The following is a 15,007-nucleotide window of genomic DNA, read 5'->3' as shown; positions in this document are numbered from 1 at the left end:
TAATCCTCATACAAAATATAAGGTAAATGTACTTATTTGGTGGTTGAAATACTTCTGCTTCCATGTGCTCATAGGCGGTCCACGCGTCCGCTGCCAGCCCCTATATATTTTAGCTTCAACTCACAGCATCCTTGTGGAGAGGACATGCTCCCCCCAAATCTAGAAGTGAGGCTTCTGGATCAACAAGCCAATGTGTGAGGCTTTGTAGAGAAAATGCTGGCGTCTGTCTGGAGCACAAACATGACCCAAGGACATTGCATATTTGGGTCAGTATATCCTCTTGTTGTGTATATACATGGGGTTTTGTGCTGCAGCAGAAGTGGAGGTGGATTTACAATCTTATATTAACACATTATCAGTAATATCCTGACATAAATATCAATTTACAACATATGAAACAAAGTAAGAAAAAAAAAGCCTTAAAAAACAGTATACCTTATTTTCAATATCTTAGAATTAGGATAAACTATACTAATGATGTTGACTTTGAAAGGTAAGCTAGAAATTTGAAAAAAAGGCTGTTGGAAAGAGGCTATAAAAAACACTAAAAAAGGCATACCAACGCACCAAAAACACATTCCTAGGTTTTATTTAATCAGAAAAACGTATCAACTAAAATGGAAAAAGTAAATCTAATAACTAGATATTCACAACAACATAAGGGCATGCAACAAAACTAGTCAACAATTTTGACCACTCTTATTATCTCATCCTTCAATCAGTAAATTCATTGATCCATACACAAAAATAACATATAGGAACTTACCCAAAGATATGTGGTGAGAAGTCATTTCCCTAATACCAAAATGGATAAAAAAATTCAAAGAGGTACATTTAGATGCGGTAACTGATGATTTTATACTACCTGTAAATATTGCTTATCAAGTTAATGATTTTGTAAATTATGGTAAATCAGGTGTTATCTATTTAGCATTTTATAAATATAGTACATTTTACGTGGGCAAAACAAAAAGACAATTTCGGAAACTAATTTATGAGCACATGCATAATATAAAAAATGAACCTTTAACCACCCGACCGTTAAACCCGACCTTGGTTCAGGTTAAAAAAAATTGCAATTATCGATAAACCCGAACTTTTCTCACTGTATGAAAATCATCACTTACCTGGTCCCGCTGTGATCATCCAGCGTCGTGTTCGAATTTTTTTTTTTTTTACATGATTGTGTGTTTTAAACATTTTTTATATTCATGATATCTACTAGAACCCTGTTCGGACATATTTCTGTAAGTTACAGGTCTACAATTTAAAAAAATTTTTCATGAAAAACAGTTTACCGCTTTTGGTACAGAAATCTAGACATCATTGTAACGCCCAGGTGGTTAATTACACCACTAAGTTATCATATGGGTTTGTTCCATCAACATTGTGCTGAGGAAGATAGGTTTATTGCTTTTTGTGTTTCCTGTGTAGTAGGGGAGGTAACTTTGATATGTTGTTATTGCAAAAAGAAGCAAAATGGAGATTTTAATTAAATGCCACTTACCCCGAGGCCAAACTTTTCTTTGAAAATTCCTTTTATTTTTGTTTGTTTGTTCTTTTTGTTTTTTAAGATAAATTTGTTTCATATGTTGTATATTGATATCAATGCCCTGATAACATTGTTGGTGTTTTAGTTACACACTTATGGATTTAGTTTTACTTGTATATATACAATATTGATTTAAAATTATGAATTGTTGTGAATATTAATATAGAATGAAATAAAAATGATTTTGTGGGTATCACTTACGATTTTATTTAAATAACTATTTATTTGAATACATTTTTGGTATGTTTTAACCACCTGGGCGTTTAACTGATGTCTAGATTTCTGTACCAAAAGCGGTACACTGTTTTTCATGAATTTTTTTTTTTTAATTGTAGACCTGTAACTTACAGAAATATGTCCGAACAAGGGTCTAGTAGATATCATGAATATAATAAAAAAGTTTGAAACACACAATCATGTAAAAAATCGTAAAACGTAATAAAAAAAAAAAATTTACTTTTAATAAAATTAAATAAAAACCACAAAAATCACCTTAAACAAGAATACATAAATCAAAAATATTGAAAATGCAAAAGTTCGGTAAACTGTATAGTAATATATTTTTCTAAAACACCTCCCTAGTGTGGTAAATTTTAAAACAGTCCAACTTCACATACCTATAGACAAAACCACATAAATATATTTTTTATTATTTTGTATTGGATTGGATACAGGACTTTGTATTAAATCCAATACAAAATATTTGAATTTCCCGCTACGACCCCCGTCGACGGGCGCATGCACTGACATCATCAGGAACCGCAGGGAGAAGACTGAACAGAGAAGACGTCTCCGGAGGAGCTTCGGGGACAAGGTAAGTATTTTTTTTTAGTTGTAATCTGATTGTCATACAATGTTGTATGACAACCGGATTGCACTGTAATGCATGTTTATACTTTTAGCTACCTCGACCTTGGTTCGGGGTAAACGATTGTAGCAAGTTTACTTACCCCAAACCAAGGTTGGGCTAACCGCCCGGGTGGTTACAGTTATATTATGGTGTAAATAGGTTTTAAAAAATATAAATTTGATGTGTATTATCAGTGGTGGAGGTTTAAATTGTTGTGTTGGAACACTTAATATTTGCTTTTACAGTTAAAGATCATACATTCGAGAGTAAAGTTTTTTGATCATTGTTCAATTCATTATAGTATTGCCCTGCGCTATGGCTAGATCTGGGAGTCTGCTTTTATAGTCCTGTTTTTATGTCATTCCCAAGAAATCTTGAGGAGGCTGTTAAGATAAGATATAATATCTATCTGTAATATGTAAGTAAAAATTGTGATGTAGATCACATCACATTGTTGAAAATGAATATTAGTGGTTAATAATGTATGAATTATGTATTTTATTATGTATTTAGATCTCAATCAATCTCCTGAGGAAGCAGCTATTGTCTGTTAAATGTGTTAAGGAAGAATTGAGATTTGTACTAGATTATATAGTAGTTTTTTAATTGATTATTTGCTGTTTTAGAAGTATTACACTAAATTATATGATTTGTTTTATTATATTTGTAATGATTTTGTCTGCCATTTGATGTGGTTTAGTTTGCTGATGTTTTAATTAGGGATGTGGCAATAGCTTTTTAATAATACAAACATGTTGGACTCTCAATATTTTGTAGTTGTTACATTTACAAATAGACGTAACACAGTAGTCAATGCACACCTAATTAGATCGCTAAGGTGCACAAAAAATTGATCATCTAATAAGATGGCTACATGCATACAATCAAAAGGAGCTTTAAGTAAGTGGTCTCAAGAAAGGTCATAAGACCATGTATAGTCCTGACCACTGCTTATAAGGGGTTTCAGGAAATAGTGGCTAGTATGTGAATCACAGCAAAATATTGAGCTCCAAAAAAAATTCATAATTTAGATAGTTTCATCAAGTTAGCCATTGTTAATAATACAAATAGGTAGCACTTTGAATTGTCTCTTTCTGCACAAAAATGACGGTTCACTATTTTTATTTTATTTTTTGGTTTTGTCTCTGCATGTATTTAAAGGGGAACTACAGGTTAAAAAGAAAAACTACAACCAGACAGGTCATTTAATAAATAAGAAAGAGGTAATGGGCCTGATATTTTAAAGCTCTTCAAGGCTGGAGAAGATACACTTTCAATAAACTTGGGTGATCCAGCAAACCTGAAATTGATCTGGTCTAGGATTGAGAATATTTGCTAACAAGTAGCAAATTATGTTTAAGAAATCCATTCCAGGTTTGCTGGATCACCCAGGTTCACTGTTGAAAGTGGATCTTCTCCAGCATTGGAAAGCTTAAATAAATCAGGCTGATCAAGGTTTAGTTTATTTTACCTTCAACCAAAGTGATTTGGCTTGTATACCACCCAAAGAACATGATTAGGAGGAGCTTTAACATTTCTGATGTAAAAAATTTTTCAAACAACTAGATTCTTCCATTTATTTTTTAACTGTAGTAGTAAATGTTGTCAGCTAGCTAAAAATCTGATTGGATGTGTTATGTAAAGCTAGTACTGTAAAATCAACAGCATTTGCTTAGTTCCAAAATAGCGTGTGTGCTATATAGATAAAGAACCATTTCTGATTTGTTACTGTGTAAAATAGGAAAACTTCACAGTAGTCTGCCTCAAAGAAAAGGAAAGCAAATGTAATTGCTATGGGACAGTACGGAACCTAATAATTTTAGGCAAAATGCTAACAACTGCATAGATTTATCAATGCCTTCCAGAAGCTATTGTTGAGAAAATTCTTAAATCCAGTTAAAAAGTATGTCGGATCATGGTCCCCATTCAGCAGCAAAAACCATGGGATGAGTTCATCAATGATTACCCTCAAAATAGAGTGAACTGGTTTTATCTAGTATTTTGGCAGGATTCCCCCTATGAAAATAACAATAGTAGAAAATGCTGCTTACATAATCAGCAAATATACAATATATAAAAGAGAAAAAAGGGCTTTCAATGGTCAAATACAATATTTTAGTAATTTAAAAAAATATTGTTCTGCCCTCCTCAGCCTCCAAAACAAGTTGACAGACAGTTAACTCATCTCCCAATCACCATACTGTATAAGTTCCACAAAGCTGTTGTAATGTGTATAACTGAGAGAAGATAAAACTAGGAAAAATTAACAATTGTAAAAAATCAGTGCAATGAACAAAACATAGATAAATGGACACGGCAAAAGATATACAGTCAAAATGTAACAAAATGTGATACCGCTCCTGAAGAACTCAACAGAACCACATGGCCTCTTTCCTCTAAACTCTAGAAAATGACATCATCAAAGGCAGACAGGGAAAAACAAAGTGTAATAACAAGAATGTCAAGTGGAGGGTACAGAACTTCTATATAAATATATCCAAAATAAATACATAAACAGAACCTAACTGTTGATAGACAGCAAGGATATAGTTCATTCTTTTCATATAAAAAATGTACAATAATTTAGATAATCATTCTAAAAAGGCCATTCTATGCTATGCAATATATTCATCCAATAAGTTCAAAAGAACATTTTATACAATAACTGCAAACACCTCAATGCTTTAGAAGGTGTCCGTAGGTACATAGGTGTCTTCCAATGTGGTATTTGCTGGGTCATTTTTGTTAGGTTAAATAATGCCAAAGTGAATCATGACAGGACAGCAGGAAATGTTTTAAGAATCTTGATAAATAGGAGGAATTAGTGTGTTCACTTTCTGCACAACTCCTTTCCATGTTGCTAAAACCGTTCATGCATCGTTTACCTTTAACTGTAAAAAAAAGTCCCTCCCTTTCTCCCACTCTCCCTGACTGGCACCCTAAAGTGCAGGCTGGTATCCTCATAGCAAAAAAGAGAGAATACTAGCATTTATGTGAAATATGTAAATACAAATATCCGGTAATACCAGAAGGGAGAGGGAAAAAAGGGGGAAATAGGGTGTGATGGGGATGGGGATGTTCCCTGTTCTCCCCAAGGTAAGGAGTCTATGCAGTTGGGCCTCCCTCTTTACTATATCAAATTACAAAAAAACCATGGAGTGCAAGGAGAAAGCAAAGAAACAGGTTTTGAGGCTCAAGAGTTTTAAGTCAAGCTATGAATGTATTATAATTTTTTTACTTTATATATACCAAGGTCATAAAAAAATACATAGTTCACAAACCTAGAACATGTAGTACATTGTCTTGCCTGGGTATGGTATACAGGAAACACAGAAGTAAGAATATTATTGCAAGTTAACATAACATGTTCTGTTAGTTACACCTATTTCTGTTCTGCGTCACAGAAATGGGGTGGTTTACTAGACAAATTGTTGCTAGCATGAACAGTAGACAGCAAAGAAAAATGAGAAAAGGTAATGATATAATAAGACCGTATTTTCTGTATACAAGTCCCCGACCCGTTTCGCCCAGATTAGGCTTCCTCAGGGGGATGTGACTTTATACAATTTGTGGTAGATGGTATATTGATCGGTTCTGGGTGATATATTCAGGACAGTAGTTCTTAAAGTAGTGTTGATACACCAGTAGGATTCATTTAAACTAACAAAATTGTTGAGTACCAATCGATGGGAGGTTAGGGTGAATAAGGGTATTCATCCTGTGGTCTTGTGCTTATAGAAGGTTGCAGGTTGTATAATGAATGTAAAGAAGTTGAAGACCCGCAAGCATTTGACTATGCAACAATTACAACTTGCGGGTCTTCAACTTCTATACATTCATTATACAACCTGCAACCTTCTATAAACCTTCTAAAAGTTTTTTTGTAATGTGAAATATGTACTAAAATTACAGTTTTAGCACCATTCATAAACTACTTTCAGGGCGTAGTTAAAATATTGTGCAAGTGTAACTGAGCAAGTATTTGCAGGGGGTTCAGAATGAGTAATAATTAGAATAAATAATACTGGAAAACACTTTTATATTGAAGAACATATAGAAAACTGCATTTTCTTAGGGGATTACAGAAATCTGTTATTTTTTTTCTTTAAAGAACTTTAAATTATACTTTATGAAAAAAAAGACAAATTGACCGAACCCAACATTTTTATTGACAACTTATCTCCTAAATCGCACAATGCCCCTGATTCATCAAGCAGAATTGGATTATCGCTCGCGCATTCGTATTAGCGATCCGGAATCGTACGCAGTCGCGCTATTCAGCAACTGAAAAAGCTCGCGCACGGAGCCGCGCTTATCCGACAGCTTTTCACTGGCGATCTTGCATTAAAAGTCACTGAATTGGCAGATTCGCGCTCCCTATTGTGAAGGCTGGAATCCGGCTGGTAGTGAGGCGAGTGTACGTGCATACTCGAGTCCGGACCGCGGTAATCCACGATCGATGGCCGCGCGTACGTTCGCGCTTCCAGCGAGCGTGGATTTCATTGATGAATCAGGGGCAATGTGTTGTCTTTATGATTAGCAGCAGTGCCTAAAAAAGAACACGAACTAGAACTAGTTATCTCAACGTCCAGGGGTGGAATTCTTCGCCAGTGTCATGCCTTGTGCTAGCTAGCAGTTTACTTTACTTTTCTGCTGCTTCTGGGAGGCCAACAAACTGCAGATTAAAACCCCAGTACTGCGACACTGATAGGTACCATTGCCTTTGCTTAATTTTTCAGCTAAGTATTGTAAGATTGAGGGTCAGCATTCATGTCATCCACTTCATGATGCAAACTAGCACTATCGTCTACCTTCCTAATGCTTCCGGCACCACAAACCACAGCAATAGTGCTGGCACCCAAATCATCTTGGTCTGGCCCTTCTACATTTAATTACAAATTTGAAATATTTGCATTTCACACTTCTGGGTGTCATTGATGATTCACTACATCCAGCTCTAAATGTCAGTTACCAATGTGCTCCACAATCTGTCTCAGGGCCCACCGTTTCATCCTGATGCTGTTGCTGCTGTCACCTGCCCAGTACTCTATTCAAAAAATGGTATTACACACTTCTGGGTGTCATTGACAATGCACTACACCCAGCTCTAGATGCCAGTTACCAATGCCATCCATGCTTCTTCTCGGGGCCCACCGTATCCCTCCTGATGCTGTTGCTGCCGCCTGTCAGTACTCCATTAACAAAGTTGTATTACACACTTCTGGGTGTCATTGATGATGCACTACACCCAGCTCCAGATGCCAGTTACCAATGCGGTCCCCACTCCGTCTTAGGCCCCTCCTCCTCCCGCTGTTGCTGCTGCCGCCTGTCGGTACTCCATACTAAAATTGTACACTTCTGGGTGGCAATGACGATGCGCTACACCCAGCTCTCCATGACTACTACCAATGCAGTCTCCCTGACGATAGCTGTCCAGAGGCCACACACTGCTACTGTTCTCGCTGAAACTATCTGTTTTTGGTCTTCCATCCTTTTGCCTAATGTCACTGCTCTATTTGACCACAACTTTATGAGTGACATTCCTAACACATGTCATCCAGGTCATGATGCCAGCTAGCAATTATTATTATAATTATTATTAATAAACAGAATTTATATAGCTTTAGGATATTATGCAGCTATGTAAATTTATTAGGGGTGCATACATTAAATAGCAACGTGTTTTCCTTCTGTTTTGACGGCAGAGGCTGTTGCTAGTAGATTGAGTTAACCCGCTCTCAATGTCCTAATGTTTATGCTGCATTCTGGATGCTGTCCATCACACAAAAGTCCTTTTTGCCTGCTGTCACTTTGCCTGCCATTTTCTAGAAAACCACAAGGTCTTTTTTAACTTTTGTATTTTTCCTTGGTGCCACTGTTCTGTTACACTTACCTAGCAAATTTGGTGGTTCTAAAATGTTTAGGGATTTTGCTATTAATGTTTAAATTCAGCCTATTGACTTTAATGTAATTCACGAAATCGATCCACTGATTCGCCAAAATTTCGCAAACCCACCGGAAGTTCAAGGAAATTTTTGCGAGACTGTCAGTGGCCTTCTCGCTCATCCCTATTTATAAGGGCCTAGATACCTACTGCGGCCACAGTTTAATGCAACTTGACATGCAACAAAGGCTCTGCTAGTGCTTGTGTCTATTAAGCTACTTTTTACTTTTTTTTTACAATGTGCCAACTTGGCACATCTTAAGAATACCTTAAGTAAGTTTATGAAGTTTATATGACTTAAGGACAGGCAACTACAACTAGAATCCCCTGCCTTATCTCAAGGAAATCCCATCTGACCAATCTTATCTGGCCCATCAACCACCCATTTGCTGGTAGTGTCTAGCGTAATTTTATGGTGAACATCTAGCATTCATGGAAAACTTTATAGGCCTTTTCAAAGAAAGCAATCAGTTTTTGCTGAATAGCTAAAAATGCAGAAAAAATATAATATTAAGGGAGTTTTAACTAAATATATATATATTTTTTTTATATATATATGTTTTTTCTTTCATTGTTCTTTCACCCTTCACTGTCAGTAGCAGTTAGAGTGTGTAAATAGCTAGATGCATTTTTTTCAAAATGAGGTATCTCAAATGCCGGAATAAAACTAATTTTTCTGTGCTGCAGACGGATGAATATTTTTGATAGGTGGATTAGATAATTGTAGTGGGGGTGTGAGATTTATGCTGGAAAATGAATAAAAAACAAAAAACAGAAAGTGCAATCTGTAGTAAATGAATATCAAATAGGAAAAGGAGGGACAAGGATGCTTAACTCTATCTCTCTGCCAACTTATCTATCTGTCTGTCTGGAATGATTTACGCTCACTATTGCTCCTGCTGTACCTCTTTGTTAGAGAAAGTGATTAGTAAGGGGAACTGAATAAAATGTTTCCAATAGGTAAACCTGTTTTCCCTGGGACAAGAATCCACAAGGATATCCCATTTTTTTGTCTCTGTGTCTCTGAGTTAGGAAGTTAAGTGAAAACATCCTAATGTGGCCCCAAGGGAAAAATGCTCAGATAGTGGTCTTAGCTACTGCCTACTATGAAATTGAAATAATATTTTGTGTTATAGATGGTAATTTTACACAGTTATGGTTGGTTATATAACTATTATATAACCAGAATATGTTCTCTAAAAACCACAAGCTGTGTCCCGCTTCCCCATAGGTCTGTACTCTTACGTTGTCTGGCTTCCTAGACTTAATATGAGTTGGACAAACTCCACTCCTATTCAGATCAATGACACATTAGTGCTCAGGTGCAGGCAGCTATCAGACAATATTGTAACAAAAATGAAAGAATAAACATAATTTTTTTTTATAGAATAGAGAATCAGACAATGCCTCATAGGAATCATCCAGGTCCATGCATTTCTATGAAAGTAGTTCATTTCCACTAGGAAAAGCTTGAGGGGATGTCAGATTCCCTGTTTTGTACCCAAAGTTATCCTATATATTCAAACATACAATGAATTTTTCAACCTAGTTAAGCAATATCCGCTATGGTAATATCCTTCTGTGAAATGTTGAGGTGAAAACACACTTTAGAACACACATGTATTAAACTATTTGGTATACTTTGTCTTCCAATGTGCTAATGTGTTCATGTCTACTGAAAATGTAACTTCTCTTTTAGACAAAAAACATACTAAGAATCACAAGTGGCGTAAAAATAGATAACCAAATGTACTTACCTAATATTTTTCTTTGCTGACATATTTCAAATATCCTGGTATATTAAAAGGATATTTAAATATGAATATAACGCATATCTAACTACTTCAGCAGAATGCATATGTTTATGAAGCAAGGATAGGGCCAGAAATTCCAGCATGGAGATCTTTTCACTGAAATTCCCAAAATATAGAAGAAATTACTGGCTATTTCAATTTACAAGAGACCCACAGTAATATGGATCCTGGGGCCATTATAAAGAACTTAAACTGGATCCAAATCCCAGCTTTGCTAATGCATGATTTCATTTCATTTTTACCTCAAAGCTGCAAATCTCCTTTAGTGCCCTTTATCCAAATCCAGTCTGCATGCACTCTCTCCAGTGTCTGAGGCACATCATTGTTATGAACCAATTTACTGATGGTGACATATCAAATGACTATTTATGTTCAGCCTATGCCAGTATAGCCACTTCTAATAGGGGCTCATGTGACAGGGTGGCAATAGAGGTGCCTGAGCAAGATGACAAAATCACTATGGACTTCTTGAACAAAAGCATTTGATTTAAACAAATTAACAACTTTTCAAAATAGAGCTCATTGTATAAGTATAAGGGAAAGAAAAAGGTTTCAGGCTCAGAAGGTTTTTGTGCAAAAATAAATCAAGTGTGTATTTTTCATGTTACAATTCGTACATACATCAAAGGTACATATTATTTATTTTAGGCTCAATATCCAAATGCCTGGTATTGTCACAGGGTTTGGATACTTTAATCTAGACATAAGACTCCTTCCAATGTCATACAAAATACATAAAAAGATCTGCAGCTTTTTTTTAGATTTTTATTTTGCTCCTCACCAAAACCTGGATGCAGTTGATGCCCTAATTGTGCAACTTGCAGCCACATGTTAACAAAAACATTGTTTCTACATCAACATTTGCTAGCAAATGTTTTGAAACCTGGACCAGATCCAGTTCAGGTTTGCTGAATCACCCAGCTGCACTGATGAAAGTCTATCCTCTCCAGCCTTGGAGAGCTTTAATAAATCGGGCCCATATCATCTAAAATCTGTTGTATTTCTTCTTTCCTTTTGTAGTTTGTAGCTTTTGTTTTGACATGCTTTCATTTTATTTTCTATTTTCTCATTTTATTTACTTTTTTTTAAATTTGATCCAGCATCTTTCACTATCTAGTTTGCCGCCACTTAACTTTGAGCTTTGTTTATATTTGCATAATACATGAGAGCACAGTGTTGGCAGTGTTTGCTGTTGTCTGCCATCAATCTGCCTGTGCGTGTGCTCTAGCATGAGGACTCCAGGACAATTTACCATCAAAGATTAATGCGGCTGACTGGTGGCAGCTCATTCCTCTTTGATCACCTTTATATAGGTATATTTACTGATATTATACATTCACTATGACGTAGTTTCTATTTCACTGCAGGCAGTAGTTATTATAAGATCTGTAAGTGTGTGTTTACATTCACTGGTTACTTTATTAGGTAACTGTTTAGCTACTTGTTAAACCAATCACATGGAAGTAATTCAATACATTTAGGAATGCAGACAATGTCAAAGTGACATGCTAAAATTAAAATCAAGAATGGAGAGCAGAAGAAAGTTGATTTTAGTTACTTTGAATATGTAATTATTAATATTATTTTTTAATCTAGCAGGCCACATGGTGGCCTGAAAGGCCCCTCAATCTATTATGTTAATGTGTACATCTGGACATCTAAACAGCAATATTAGCCCCTACAAAACTGAGCTTACTGATTTTATTCAGGTCATCAGGTATTTTTCTGCTCCTGTAGCATTTTCATAACATGGAGAAATGTGTGTGTATTGGAGAACTGTACATTTCTTTCCCAAACATATACTTCTCCAAACAGACACATTTTATTTTTAACATGAACCTTTCAAAGCAAACAAAATAGCATAAAAAATAAACTGATGAGAATCCACACTATATCTTAGTGGCAGTAGTGTAAATTTGTACAAAGAACAGGGGGGCACTCTTTGCATCTGGAGGAAAAAAAGTTTCATCTCCACATGAGGAGGAGATCCTTCACTGTAAGGTCTGTGAAAATGTGGAATCGCCTCCCTCAGGAAGTACTTTCAGCAAGTTCTAGAGATTACGTAAAGAAAAAGCTGGATGATTTCTAGAAGCACAGAACAAAGTAAAAATAACAGATACTGTTATTCTAGGGAAAATCTGACTTCCATGTTATGTTTCATACATGGTGTTATCTGGGATATGTTGTTTTGTAGTATGTTGTATTCAGTAATGGCTGAACTTTATGGACTTATGTCTGACTAACTATGTGATTATGTAACCATAAGGAGGGGGCTATACTGAGAAGTTTGTGAGCGGCTTTTATTGATCTGGTTCTAAAAATATGCTGCCAGGCTGATTGAAAGTAAGATTCTCTGCCTTTAAGAACTTTCTCACACCTGTCTATCTTGGTAGGTTAAGTTATCATATGTTGTATTCAAATGAATAAACTGTCATCGCACCAAAACAGACAAAAAAAATTGACTATTGAACTATTGATTTTAGACACACCACAGCACAACACAGAACACAAGTTATGGTGTTTTACAGCGTACTTGAGTTGTGTCAAATTCCCTTAACACTTAGGGGTAACAAATATGACCATCGCATGGTTGACGTTAATTGTATAGTAGTCTGCTTAGGCTTTAGATATTATGGCGACCAAGTCTGCCTGTGTTCGAACAAATATAATCTTAGAAACTGCTTCCAAATCAGTTTAGGCTTATTCACATACCTTGTTCTAAACAGTGGTAGTTTTATTTGCATTTTCAGAACATAAGATAAATCTCAAGATATGAAACACAACATTTTTTTTTTATTATTCGCTAATCAATGACTGTTTTCCTCTACAAACATAGAGAAGCTTACCCAGGTTCAAAGTCATTGTTTAATGTCTGAGATGATGGATGGACAGTAAGACCATTGCAGATTTGTTCTGTCTTTAACAAGGCTTTGTTCTAGATTTAAGGTTAATAAAGTTTAATTAAACAAAATTTAAAAATTCATTATTTTTACAGGCCAACAGAAATCTTACTTTGGCAACAGGCTTACTATATTATTTGCTGTCTTAATGCCGTGGGTAGGAATAAATTGGACACCAATACCTCAAGCCATTTTGTAGAGCTGATGGAAAAAGAAAAAGCAAATATATTTATCTTGCAAATGTTATTAGCAAGGTAAATATTACTCAGTTTTTGGCATGATGGTTCGCTTAGAGAATTTCTCAACCCTAAAGCATCTGAAGGGCAAAAAACTTGAATCTAATCATTGGAAATGAAGAACTGAAGAAAATTATGTACTGCTGTTTAATTTAAAGAAAGTTGAATTTTGTTTGGTGTACATGTCAGATTGGATTTATGCCATATTCACATCTTCACATTTTTGATGCAGTGGAACCCTAAGCTTTCGCCCATTGAATTAAACCACACTAGGACTCACTCTGCACATGTCCCACCCACTCAGTGGAGTCAGATAGTAAGGGAGGAGGGAAGTCTGACAGTTCACACTATTAATAGGAACTGCACAAAAGAGTAGAACTTTGACAAAGTGGTGACACACTTTATATTACTACAATATGCATGCAAGAAAAAGATAATCTTGACAATATGGGGGTAACAACATGCCAGTTATTGCTATTGGCAAAATACAAGCAAGAAACAAATGTTATTTACAATAGATGTGCACATCTGGGCCATAGTGAAAATGTTTAAGATAATATTTAATTGTGGAAATTCCAGGATCTCAAAGAGCAAAAGACATGCAAAATTTACAATCACTGTCAAGTAACAAGCTGTCTTTTTGTTTACATAGACAAGAAACAGGTAATTATTATTATTAATATTAAACAGGATTTATATAGCGCCAACATATTACGCAGCGCTGTACATTAAATAGGGATTGCAAATGACAGACTAATACAGACAGTGATACAGGAGGAGAGGACCCTGCCCCGAAGAGCTTACAATCTAGTAGGTGGGGGAATTTCACACACAAAAGGATGGGAGATATGTAGTGTGGGAAGTAGTGATGGTTTCAAATGACAGAAGAAGCCGGGTAGGCAAGTTTGAAAAAATGGGTTTTGAGCGCTCTTTTAAATGAGCAGAAAGTAGGAGCAAGCCGAATAGGACGAGGAAGACCATTCCAGAGAGTTGGAGCAGCTCTAGAGAAGTCTTGTATCCGTGCGTGTGATGAGGTTATGAGTGAGGAAGTCAGTAGTAGGTCATTGGAGGAGCGGAGAGAGCGACAGGGGGAGTATTTTTTAACCATGTCAGAGATGTAAGTGGGACAATAGTAATTGTGAAAATATGTGGATATCAACAGGGCCATTGTCTCAAATAGGTGAGCAATGAAATTTGCAATTACTACATCACATGAGCACAACTGGGCAAATAGGCCAATATGCAGACAACAAACTGACAATTGTGGGAATCTGAGAGCAACAAAAAGGGAATCATTACAACACACAGGTGAGAAATGGGTTATTGGAACATTATGTAGGCATAAAACAAACACAGATTAAAATACATGGGCAAATCAGACTGATAAGTACTGAAGTAATAAACAGTAATGGTAATAAGTGGTGTAAGACATATGAAAAAATTGAAATTACATTAAAAAATTTAAAACATTTTCATTTATTTTAATATCCATATAAATTACTATTTATACATTTTGTAATTGATTACACTGGTCAACAAACATTTTCTTGCCAAACAGATTAAAGTCATTTTAGGTTATGTTTGATGCACAAATTCCAAATATGGTATTGGTTTTGCTAGATTGGCTCTAGTTGCAAAATTAAACTAGATATGCCTACATATACAAAATGATACTTAATGTCAATATACTCTATACTCAGTATATTTATGG

Source organism: Pyxicephalus adspersus, chromosome Z (genome assembly GCF_032062135.1).
Source record: "Pyxicephalus adspersus chromosome Z, UCB_Pads_2.0, whole genome shotgun sequence".
Lineage (NCBI taxonomy): Eukaryota > Metazoa > Chordata > Amphibia > Anura > Pyxicephalidae > Pyxicephalus > Pyxicephalus adspersus.
The sequence above is the reverse complement of the archived record's forward strand: the minus strand, read 5'-3'. Positions refer to the sequence as shown.